Source organism: Zea mays, chromosome 1, assembly GCF_902167145.1.
Source record: "Zea mays cultivar B73 chromosome 1, Zm-B73-REFERENCE-NAM-5.0, whole genome shotgun sequence".
Taxonomy (NCBI): domain Eukaryota; kingdom Viridiplantae; phylum Streptophyta; class Magnoliopsida; order Poales; family Poaceae; genus Zea; species Zea mays.
Window position 1 is genome coordinate 57,772,349 of NC_050096.1, and position 11,784 is coordinate 57,784,132.

The 11,784-nt window shown below is 42.1% G+C and overlaps 1 long non-coding RNA gene across 4 annotated transcripts; it reads left to right on the top strand.

The window, feature by feature from the left end:
* Positions 1 to 5,293: 5,293 nt before the first annotated feature.
* Positions 5,294 to 8,220, top strand: LOC103634697 (uncharacterized). Of its 4 annotated transcripts, none has more exons than XR_002749533.2 (4): positions 5,294 to 5,529; positions 6,052 to 6,210; positions 6,528 to 6,840; positions 7,831 to 8,220. It is a non-coding gene; the product is annotated as an uncharacterized lncRNA (long non-coding RNA). The 4 variants fall into 4 exon arrangements; XR_002749534.2 differs by having other exon boundaries at positions 6,528 to 6,617; positions 6,725 to 8,220; XR_556860.4 differs by having other exon boundaries at positions 6,528 to 8,220.
* The last annotated feature ends 3,564 nt before the right edge of the window (positions 8,221 to 11,784 follow it).

Genomic DNA, 11,784 nt, shown 5'->3' on the forward strand with positions numbered 1-11,784 from the left:
CATCATAAGCATGTGTCTAAACATTAAAGGTAAAACAAAAGACAACATCAATGCTTGGAAAGATTTAGCTAATCTTTGCGATCCCCTAGCCTTGAGGTCAAATTAAATCCTAATGGAAAGGAGAGGACACCACGAGCTCCATACTGTCTAAAGATGGAAGAGTGAAAAGAAGTATTTCAATGGTTGAAAATGTTGAAGTTTCCAGACCGTTATGCAGCAAACATAAAACATACTGTTAACCTCGACACTAATAAATTAAATGGGTTGAAGGCTAACGATTACCATATTTTGATGGAAAGACTTATGCCGGTAATGTTCTATGGCTATTTGAAGCCTCCTCTGTGGAAGATGATTGTTGAACTTAGTTACATATATAGACATATATGTGCTAAGCAGATCTCAAAGAAATTGATGATTCAATTTGAGAAACAAATCGCGGTGCTTGTATGCAAGATGGAAAAAGTATTTCCGCCTGGATTTATGAATGTGATGCAACATTTGCTAGTGCACTTACCTTATGAAGCATTGGTAGGTGGACCAGTGCAGTTCTGATGGATGTATAGTCAAGAAAGAGAATTGAAAAAACTTAGAGCTACTGTGCGGAACAAAGCAAGGGTTGAGGGGTGTATTGCAGAGGCCTTTGCAGCTAAAGAGATCACAATCTTCTCAAGTCAGTATTTATCACACACTAACAATGTGAATGCTCAGTCAACACGGTATCATACTGAAGAAGAAGGTCCTTCGACCGACCTTAGTGTTTTTCTCTAGAAGGGGAAAGGGGTCGGCGCTTCTACTGCACATTATGTTGACATAAGAGAGCATAATTTCACCATGCTCTACTTGTACACCAACATGGAGGAACTTGATCCATACTTTGAAACGTTTGATTCCATATATTTAGCTGGTCACAAACCTACACCAAAGGAACTGGATAATCTACGTATGAAAGGGATAAACGGAGGTCCATGTTTCGTTGAATGGTTCCACGAGCATGTAATTATCTCTTTATAATTTTCCTTTGTGTACTTAGTTTGCACATACGACTTGCTATTTAACTATATCTTTTTTCTGCTCTATGTAGTGTAATAAACTTGACTCTCTAGTCTCGGATGATTTGCGACAGATATCACATGGTTAGTTGAAAGCAAGAAAATATAGCCGGTATGATATTAATGGATATCGTTTTCGAACATCAAAATTAGAAAAAATCCGCCCGCAGGCAGCAACGACAAACAGTGGAGTAGTAGCAACTGCCTCAAATGCAGACGGAGGCACTCATGACTATTATGGTGTTCTTCAATACATAACTGAGTACACTCTTGGTGGGGCCAAAGAGTTCATGATTGTGTTATTTGATTGTGAATGGTTTGATCCTCAACAAATGCAAGAGGATGAATTTGGAATTGTGGAGGTAAAGCATGAATCACGGTTTAAAGGCATCGAGTATAACAATGTTGTGCTTGCACATCAAGCGCAACAGGTGTACTATCTAACATATCCTCATGAGAACTTGAAGTCTTGTTGGGTTGTATACAAAATTAATCCTGAAGTCCATCCGTTACGATATGATTATTACAACACAAATAACGAAGATGATGATTCTGTTAATATTTATCAAGAAGAAGGCGATCTGTTAGAAAATAGAGAATTTACTATATCTGAGAATTTAGGGCTCAATGAAGTAGCTAGTCTCGCCATAGATTTGATGGCAGAAGAACCAGGTCCTTCTAGGGCAAGGACTCGTAAGTCACAGATAATTCTTGAAAAACAACAAAGACTTGAAATAATTGAGCAGCGCGTTGCTGAAGCAGATTCTGATGCCGATGATTTTTGAAAAGTATATATATATTTAAATTCTTGTATATGCATTCCTATTTCAATATTAATATATATGGACTCAATTATGAAATTTGTCCAGATGATGAGGGTCATGGACAAGCTCAAAGGGAAGAAGCGCGGAGACTGTGGTGACTCCTCGAGGTCATAGTCGATTAGGGGTTCAGATGGTGGGGATACATCCTCTATGTTGTTCCAGGTATTTAATTTGTTTTATTTTCTTTTCTTCTACATATGTAATAGTATTATCACCTAATTTTCGAGTACTTGATATATCTCATTGTTGATTATGTTTGTAGGGCTCTACAACGTCAAGGCAACGACTAGAGCAGCTCCTTGGTTGCATGGAGGAGCAGGGGCGCGAAGTGGCAAGCCATAGTGCACCTGGGCAAGAGCGCAAGGTGGCAGGCCATAGTGCACTTGGGCAAGAGCGAGAGGTGGCAGGCCACAATACACTTGAGCAGGAGCGTGAGGCGATAGGCTCAAGTGGACCTGTGCTAGAGCAGGACCACAATGCATTTGAGCAAGAGCGCGAGGCGGCAGACCACAATGCACCTAGGCAGGAGGACGAGCTGGCATGCCAAGGTTCACCGATGTATGATGATGATTACTATGGGGAGGACTATGATGGAGAGGCCGATGACGAGGTTGTTACAACGACACAGGCAACGAACTTCAGGTATTTTTATTTCCACGATGAGTTCTATTTTTTGTTGGATTGATATTATTACCAGTGCACAATTTACAATTTTGTAGGTTTCGGTGGTCCCTTAGAGTTCCACCGACACAACCCTTAGACCAACGTAGGGTCATAAACCCTTCAGGAGAGAGGAGCTGGGTGGAGGTGGCATGGAGTGGCAAAGGTCACCGGACACCAGTTAACACAGTGCTAGGATCTATAGCTCGTTTTCACTATCCAGGGGTGGTACAATTCAACGGGGCAGAGATAGGGCGTATCACTAGCTCACTTGGGCCTCAAACCATATGGACCCGACCATACTCACCAAGACGCAGTGTGGTCATCATTTTGGGTGAGTTTGTTATGTCTTTTAAATTTACTTACCGTGGGCATCTATAAATGAATTTAATTGCTTCTTCATTATGCAGGAACAATTTAGATTGGACGAAACAGCGAATGAAGAACATGCAATACGTGTATTCCACAATGCTGCTAGAAAAGTTATAAATGGTTCAATGTCAGATGCACGGGTCAAAGTTGTTACCGTGTACTTCAAGAAAGTGAAGGGTAAAAGAATGACCAACAAGCAGGCGTGTGAAATCCACTTGACAGCTGAGGAGTACAAACAAAGTGAAGTGGACTGGCTCACTGCTCATCCTGAAGCTTGGGTCAGGCTCTGCGAGTACTGGGCCTCAGATGAGTACAAAGTGATTTCAGATAGAAATCGTTTGAACCGGAAGAGCAAACCGGGCCTCCATCGATTTGGAGCAGATGGATTTATTGGGAAATCACAACGAATGGTATGACGAGCTAAGTAACATTTAGTCTTTTTCCCGATGACAAATTTGTATATTTCATTATGTCTCTTACTGCAGGAGGCTCGTGATGGTGTTGAACCTCGATTCATTAATGTTTACATGGAGGGACACCGAGGTCCAGATCCAGAGCATCCAGAAATTTTATGTGACGACAGCGCGACAGAAAAGCTGGTAGGTGTAATTAATAACTATCTATTCTTAATTAACTTGTGACTCAGTTTTATAATTAACATAAATTGTTTTGTAGACTCGTTATGCTGAGGAGGTTAGGAGGAAAGTAGGAGACGATGGTCTAGATTGGAGGGAGGCACCTTTCGATCCGGATGCAGCATATGTTGCTGGTGGTGGGCTACCACATGGGAGGTATGATAAGATCAAAGCTGTGACAAATAAAAACTATTGGTTCATAACTTGTGATGTTTCTAGGTTGGGGATCGGTGATGGGGTTGTGAGTCGCGATAGCTTTGGTCGTCGGTCTGTTTCCTCGGTGGGGAGTAGATCTCGAACTTCAACTTCGAGAGAATCAGAGCTTGATGAGCAACTAAGACAATAACAATAACAAGTTCAACAACTATCTCAACAAGTTCAGATGATGCAGGGAATGCTGATGCAGGTAATAATTTTAGTAATCCATCATTCATTCGATTCTCAGATGCATTTAGGCCTGCAAATGGGGCGGGTGTAAATGGATATTTTGCGTGGGTTTTAGAAAAAGGTTTGTTTTGGTGGGTTGTGATGGTTTTAATTACCAACGGGATGAATTGGGTGGGTTTCTTTTATATTGTGGGTGGAAACTGTTTGATACCCATGGGTTTGGATGGATTTAACTGTTGTGGGTCTTCACCCATTCGACTACCTGCCTCCCGATCGTTGCAAGTCCGGGAACAATAGCCATCAATGCTTTTGTGATCACGGCCGAGAGTTCATCCTGCAAGTATCCAAGTGTCGAGGCCTTCTCTCCGACGGTAGGGTAAATAAAATATTCGCATAAGTTAGGGACAAAGACAATAAAAGATCAGTCACCTGAACTTCAGACATGTCCACCGTGTCAGCAAACTGAGGGTTAATCATCTTAGCAACATTCTATAGCTAGTTCACCAGACTGTACAATTTATAGAGACAGGCATACAATAGTTAGTTTGAGAGGAACTTGGTCACAAATGCATGCATGCCAGCCACACACACAGGAAAAAGTAGTCTCATGGGACACAACCAATAACCTTAAGCACAAACTAGATGCCACAAACTATTGAGCTGCTCATCTCCAGCACTACCATTCAAACCACCTTCAGGGAGAGGTAACATAAATCTGGGTACCTAATTATAGAAAATGGAAGACCAGGATGCAATAGTTCTGAAAAATGATGAAGATGTTAATTTATTTTAGTTTTTATTATTCTCGAAGCTCAAAGTGGCATTTCGTGAACTAATCAGTGTTAACAGTAGAATATCTCAAGACGCTAGCTTATACTATAGCAGCACTTGCAAGAGCATAATTTGATTGCATCATTTTTCTGGTATTTAGCTTCTGATATATTTCCACAGAAACCACTCATATATTTCCTTCTACATCAGGCTACCATAATACATAAGGGGAAGTTGCCTTACTGTCTGGTGACAATATTCGTCCATGTCTGAGGTATGCGGTAATGTAAAAGGGATATAAATCGCTGTCAAACAAATAAGGAAAACAAGGGTGGTTCAATTGTGACCATTGTACCCTGATCTTCCCCATCGGTACCAGTGGCAAAGCTGCAACAATACCAGTTCTGCCTTTTGGTAATCTGGCACATAACTTAACCGCATAACTTCTTTGAAATACCTAGCAAAAGCAGAGGGGCAAACAGTCATTTCCTATATATTAAAGCAGCTCCAAAACGGCTTCAATAAAGCTATCCACGTCATCAAAAAATCATGTGACGTTCGATTATGGATCAACGGTGGTCTTGCCGAGTTCTCCACACCACTGGAGACTTCCAGGTGCTTCCTCCCCTCCCAAAATTCTTCTCCTTGCGGTCTCCCTCGACGCCAAGCCCACATCCGCCACTCTCCACGCTCGCACACGCCGCCTCCTCCTCCTCGTCACCTCTTCGCCGCAGTGGCTCCCGTCGTCCCACGCCTCCCTCGTCATGTCGAAGAAGGCGACTCTCCATCCCTTCCGAGTTCCGAGCTCATGCTCCCCTCCGCCCCTGGCATGTAAGTTTTCGCCAAACCTATCCGCCATATCCCTTCGCTCCCTCCTCCTTCCAATGTGGACTGACCAGGTCTGTTCGTTTGCCTCAACACGCCACGTCCCACGGACCGTACTATCGCCTCCATAGCCGTGGTCGCTCGGCCACACGTACCGGTCGCTTCGCCTGCTGTCGCTGTGGCAACAGTCGTGATACCTGCCTTCGTCAGCAACACGTCCCAAACCGACTAAGCGTCCCAGGCCACCGCGATACTTCATTTTCGAAATCGCTGCGGCTGCAGCAGTTATGCCTGCCTTGCTCCAAATATATAACATTGAGACTGAGTAGAAAATCAAGTTGAAGTCATCGGAAGTTGTCAAACCTCTTTTTTCTCTTTTTTGGTATGTTTTTTAGAGTCCAATTTTGTTGGACCTAGAAATAATGGCTACGACTTGGTCCACCCGGCTTCCAACATATGAAACTTCTTGCGTCTTCATTAAATTGTGCTAATATAATGTGTGTTTCGTTTTGTTTTGTCCTGCCACAGGGGTGAAGTCTATGTGGGAACACTGAACCTGCAACCGAGATCGTAGAGATTCGACAATATCACAAGAGGATCATACTTCTACTCCATGAAAACTGTAACCTACTAGAGCTGAAAGAAATATAGAGCCTATAAGAAGGAAATGTATGAGATGCAACCAATGTACTTCTTTGCCACTCCTTAACTTATAGTAGCATTTTATGATTTGCTCTCTTTGACCAATTCCTGCCTAACTTGCAATTGAACCACCAAATGGTTTCATACTATTTTCTGGATTAAGCTGGATCATTTGTTTTCTAAAGTTCAATTAATTGTTATGTCATTACTCAATTCATATCACTGATCATATAGAGCATATTATATACTTCCGTCTGTATTCTTTTATATAATGTATACGCATATCAAGATTCAAATTTTGAAATATGTGACCAATAAATTATTTATACCTACTATAATACTGCATTCATTCACTAATGCAGGTACAGTAAGCAACTTACCATATTTCTTTATGACATTGTTCCAAGAATTAATAAGTATTCCAGTGAGCGTCTCAAAAATGGAATCAAGAGGTGAGGAAAGACATCGCCCCAGTTCTGTAGAGGATGCCTTCCTTTTCCTCGGGTTTTGTTGTGTGTCCTGCTTACCAAGCATTGATAGCAATTCGCCGATTTGATAGATGAGATGGTAACTAGCTGAAAACAGTAATAATTAAAACCCAAGAGCGATTTTGCGACGCCCTGCTGTGAGCCGACCCTAGCAGTCAAGGCTTCGTAAATCAGATTTATCTATCAGGTAAAGTCACAGGAAATGTTGTGGCAAAGGTATGGCTTAAGAGAAATCATGTACCTAGATGATTTGTTGTCTATACGATTAGATGGTGCTGTTCATCTTCAATTTTGTCAAATTTGGCACCACTCCAGTCACCAACCATACATAAAAAAGTTTTAGTGAAGTCAATGAAGCAAACATTTTAATATTTCATTCTATCAATAAAAGTGTAGTTTTGCTTCCGATAAGACCTCCATAAACAATAAACACGGGTAAAGGAGAGTATTGATGGTTGGAATGAGTGGTGGTAGCAGAATGATATCTACATACATTGATTATAGGTACCAGCACCTCATTTTTTTATAAAAAAATATGTGCGAACTTGGAACTTTTTAATATGTGAGGAAGATGGGTAGATACTGTTGTTGTGGGCAGGGCAGGGCACCCGAGCAAAAGCATAGATGCGAATGAGATGAATCTGGGTTAGCTCTCTTCCCCTATTTATTGGAGTTGGAGGGATACACTGCTGCTATGGTTTGGTCTGTGATGTCGTCTCATTAGAAAAACATTTGCTTGGATTGTATCTCTTTTCCTTTCCTTTCTCATTAGAGGACTTAAACTGAGCACATGCTTGGCGTATGCGTAATGTATGTGGCAAGCAAAAGCAAATACTATTCTATTAATGTGCTCCTACTAACCTGCTCTGCCCACAATTTATTATGGGTAGATACTGTTCCAATTTATTATGCATGTTGGCTTCTTGCAGGGAATGAATACATCTTTCGTTTATATCAATTGTGATTCAGATGTATGTCAGTCTTAGTAAGACTGTTAAGTTGTGACATGAATGTGAATTCGATAATGTATTTCATAACTTCATCTACACTACAGATGTATTGTGTTATTGTTCCCATTCATCATTGAAAGTAGTTGTTAGATCCAAATTGATTTCAGTTTTACGAAGTGATGCTGCTACTGCTTCCTTATAAGTGTTGCTCCCATTTGATTTGTCAGATCACTGGCTTCTGCTACTTTCAAGTAGTGCTGCTGCTTTCGAGTGGTGCTGCTGCTTTCAAGTTGAAGTGAGTTGCTGTTGACTTCCACAACAAGCTGCCACTTTTAGTGGAAGTGAGTACAAAACATGTTGTTGCTGCATCTCGGGCAAATAGCAAAGTTGTTTATTCTGCTTTCAAACAGCAGTGCTGGTGCCAAAAGAATGTTTACAAGAAAATTCAAAACCAAACAAAAGTTGACAACAAACAGGATGCCATAACAATCTATTTGCTAGCACCATCCAGAATTTTAAAAATTCAGTTTGTTGCCATGAAACAGTTTGCTACCACCGTTCAGAATTCAGCCATGTTCAAGTTTACAACTGCGTTATAAAGGAAATTCAGTTTGCTACCACCGTGGCACTGTCCAGAAATGTATATTTTGACAAACATACATGACCAGAACGATCTATTTTGACAATTTTAACGAGACATGGCCCATTTTGTAGAGCGGCAATAAAGAGTGACCCATTTTAACAAATTCCTCATCAAATGAATTATCTCCATATTTACTTATTTCATTTCTATATTCGCATATGCTTTGTACAAGGTACACCTATTTATCCTCTTTTCATGTTATCAAATCTCATCCTCCAGTGGCTCACAAGCCACCAACATCAATAATCGTTTCTTCGTGAAACCCTCTACTAGAATAATCGTTTCTTCGTGAAACCCTCTACTAGAATACACACGCGCGCAAGCGCGCGCAATACACTAGTATTTAGCAAATACTAAAAATATATTAGGAGCGAGAGGAGTAGCCAGAGAGAGGTGGAATCGCCGACGGGCCGGTACTGTTTATACGGGTGGCGCCCTGTTTATGAGTCGGTTGCTGCACGCGGAGTGCTGTCATCTCCCAGTTCAAACTATAATTTTCAGTGCAAAACATTGTTTTACATGACCAATCTGCTTATATGGTCTCGTTTCAAACTATAATCCAGTGCAAAACTATATATAATCTAGCAGTCCCGCGGCTGTTACGGTCATCGTTTCAGCTGGGCCGGATTGGGTTAGGCCCATGGATGATGGATAACTAGCTAACTGCTTCATGTGATGAGGGCCCACTGTAACACCTTAAATTTGGGGGTATAAAATTTCTTTTCTAATATCTACCAAATTCAGGTGTTACTCTCTCAGTTCTTCGCTTTCCTTTCTCTTTTTCCTAAAAACGGAGAATTATTTTGTTTTATAATAGTGTAAACCCAGTGGAATGAGCCCTAGAGGCACTTTGGTTGTTGCATTCATGCCGTTGCATGGTGTTTCTAAGTGCAAAATGTGTTTGAAACATGTTAACATATCTTATAGAAGCGCTCGGTAATTTTCATATTTTTCGGAATATTTTCTATTTTCCGGAAACCAAAATCTATTTATTTGAGGAACTTAAAATGTTTTTAGAAATTCCAATTATGTTTTCTGAGTTCATTAGGTGCCAAAACATTTATAGGATTTTTTCTGGAATTTTTGAAAGCATATATAATATTTTGAGCAGAAAATATGGATTTCTAGGCTTTTCCGAATTTTAAAAATGGTAAAATCCGAATTTTAACCGAATTTTCATCTCGTCCGAACCCTAGATATATATACATGTCCGGCTTTATCTCGTCGAGCCCGTTCCAGAACACGAAACGTTTTATCCAAATCCGACCCCTAGCTCCCGGTATTGCTCGCCGAAGTTCGGAGCGGTTCCAACTCCGGCGAGCAATTACTACCAATCCGTGCATCGTCTGCCGAATTCGAGGGTACCGCTGCGTTCGTCTCGTCGAGGGCTTCGTCGGGGCACGTTCGGTTTGTCGATTGGATCTCCGAATCTTCGGCAATCGACGGATTTGGCTTCGGCTCCGACGAGGGTCTTCTTCCCCGGTGAGCCTCCTTCATGAATTTCAACCTAGTTCTTCATTTCTTCTCACCTCCCTGCGCAGCCACTCTCTCTCTCCCCACCGGCACCCGGCGGCGCGACCCCCACCCCTGCGCACGCCCGCCCTGCCCCTGCCCGTGGCGCGGCGGCGGCAACCGGCCGTGGCGGCCGAGCGGCTTGGGTGTGGCAGCCGGCGGCGCGGCCCCCTGCAGGCATGGCCCGGCGTCCCCTGCGGCGGCGGCCGAGCCCTTCCCTGCGCAGCCTCCTGGTCCTTTCTCCCATGACCATGGTTCCTGCGTGAGAGAGAAGAACGTAAGAAAGAAGACGATGACAGTCTCGTAAATTAGTACGCGTGAATTACAGTATAGTTTAAAATATTCATAACTTTTGCGTTTTAAATCCGATTCGATCCATTCAAGTTGCGTTAGATTCATATTAAAATTATCTTGATTTAGAAATATTTATCTCCACTGTTGCATATTTTATTTAATTTATTTAAACGTTTGTTTAACCAATGGCTACTAGAGCGACAATTCAATTTTAAAATCTAATTTCAGAATTCGATTTGCGCATTTATAATTAGTCACCAATATGATTAACCTTGATTGAAATATTACTTATTAATAATCATTTAGTGTAATCATGTTGTCATTTATTTATTAGTTTCGCATGTCGGTCCGCGCGTACCGTGCGCGTGCCGCCGTGCTGTTTCGCGCGCGTCGTCGCGAGTCGTTCGCGAGAGTCACGAGTGTTGTTCGCACGCGTTGTCGCGCACCGTTCGCGTGTGTCGCGCGCTGTTCACGTGTGTCGCGCGCCTTGCCGCGCGCCGTTCGCGCGTATAGCGCGTTGTTCGCACGCGGGATTAAATTGTTCGCTTATAATTACTCATGAGAGTTAATTAGTTATTTATTTAATCATCAACTATTAAAATAATAAGTTAGTCAAAACTAGGTAGTAGTATTAATTTACATTTGATTAATACCAATTAATATAATTATGTTGAATTGAATGTTCTAATTAGTACTTGTTTAACGTAAACGCGCTAACCCCTCGACCATAGCTTCGTCTATCATGGTTCTTTTCCTCGCGTAACCATAGAGGCGCTCTCTATTTTATATTGCTCGCTTTTATAACATTTTATCTTGTATGGTGTAATGTTCTTATGCATATGTATATGTTTGTTTGCTTGTGCCTGTTCGTCTTCGCTTCGCGTTGCGATTAGATCGCAATTTGTTTCTGAGCTTCGAGGAATCGACAATCAAGTGTTGGCGACCAAATGATCTGGCTCTTCGAGTTCTACGAGGTTGAAGACCCTAAGCATCTGTTTAGTGAAGGCAAGTGTCCTCTGACCCATTATGTCCCATTTACTTTATAATTCACTGTCCCGCATACTATGAACAACCTAAGGATTGACTAGCTTTCTATTTACCTTATCCTTGATTACCTTTTGGGTTACTATGGTTAGCTTCATGCTAGCGCTTTAATTTAATCAATGAACATGATGAGATACAATGATGATACTATGATTTTATTCTGGATATGATGATATACTTGTGGCATTTAAGGGGACTCGAGCTGTTTCTCGAGTGCCTGTCCGTAAGGACTGATTCGTTGGATGACCGCTCGGGAAAACAGTGCAACCATGAGGGTGGAATGGGACGCCCTTAGCTGAATAATTAGAGGAACTAGGGTGTAGTTCGCTTCGCCGTCGTGCCGTTAATGGGGCTCGGTGTATGCGGCTCGCTCTGCCAAGGTTGGTTCGCCCCTTAGGGAGGAGTGCGGTGCATTTAGGAAACCTAACGGGCGGCTACAGCCTCAGGGAATCTTTGTAAAGGCTTCGCAGTGAATCCCTGGTCATTCACCTTGGGAGTGAATAAGGGTCTTGCAAGCCCGGGCTAGAGAGGGAATCACGACTTGTGGGTAAAGTGTGCAACCTCTACAGAGTGTTATGAAACTGATATATCAGCCGTGCTCACGGTTATGAGCGGCCAAGGGAGCTCCATTGATTAGAGACACATTGATCAGAGATGTTTGGTTACAGATGATGATAAGGATAATGAT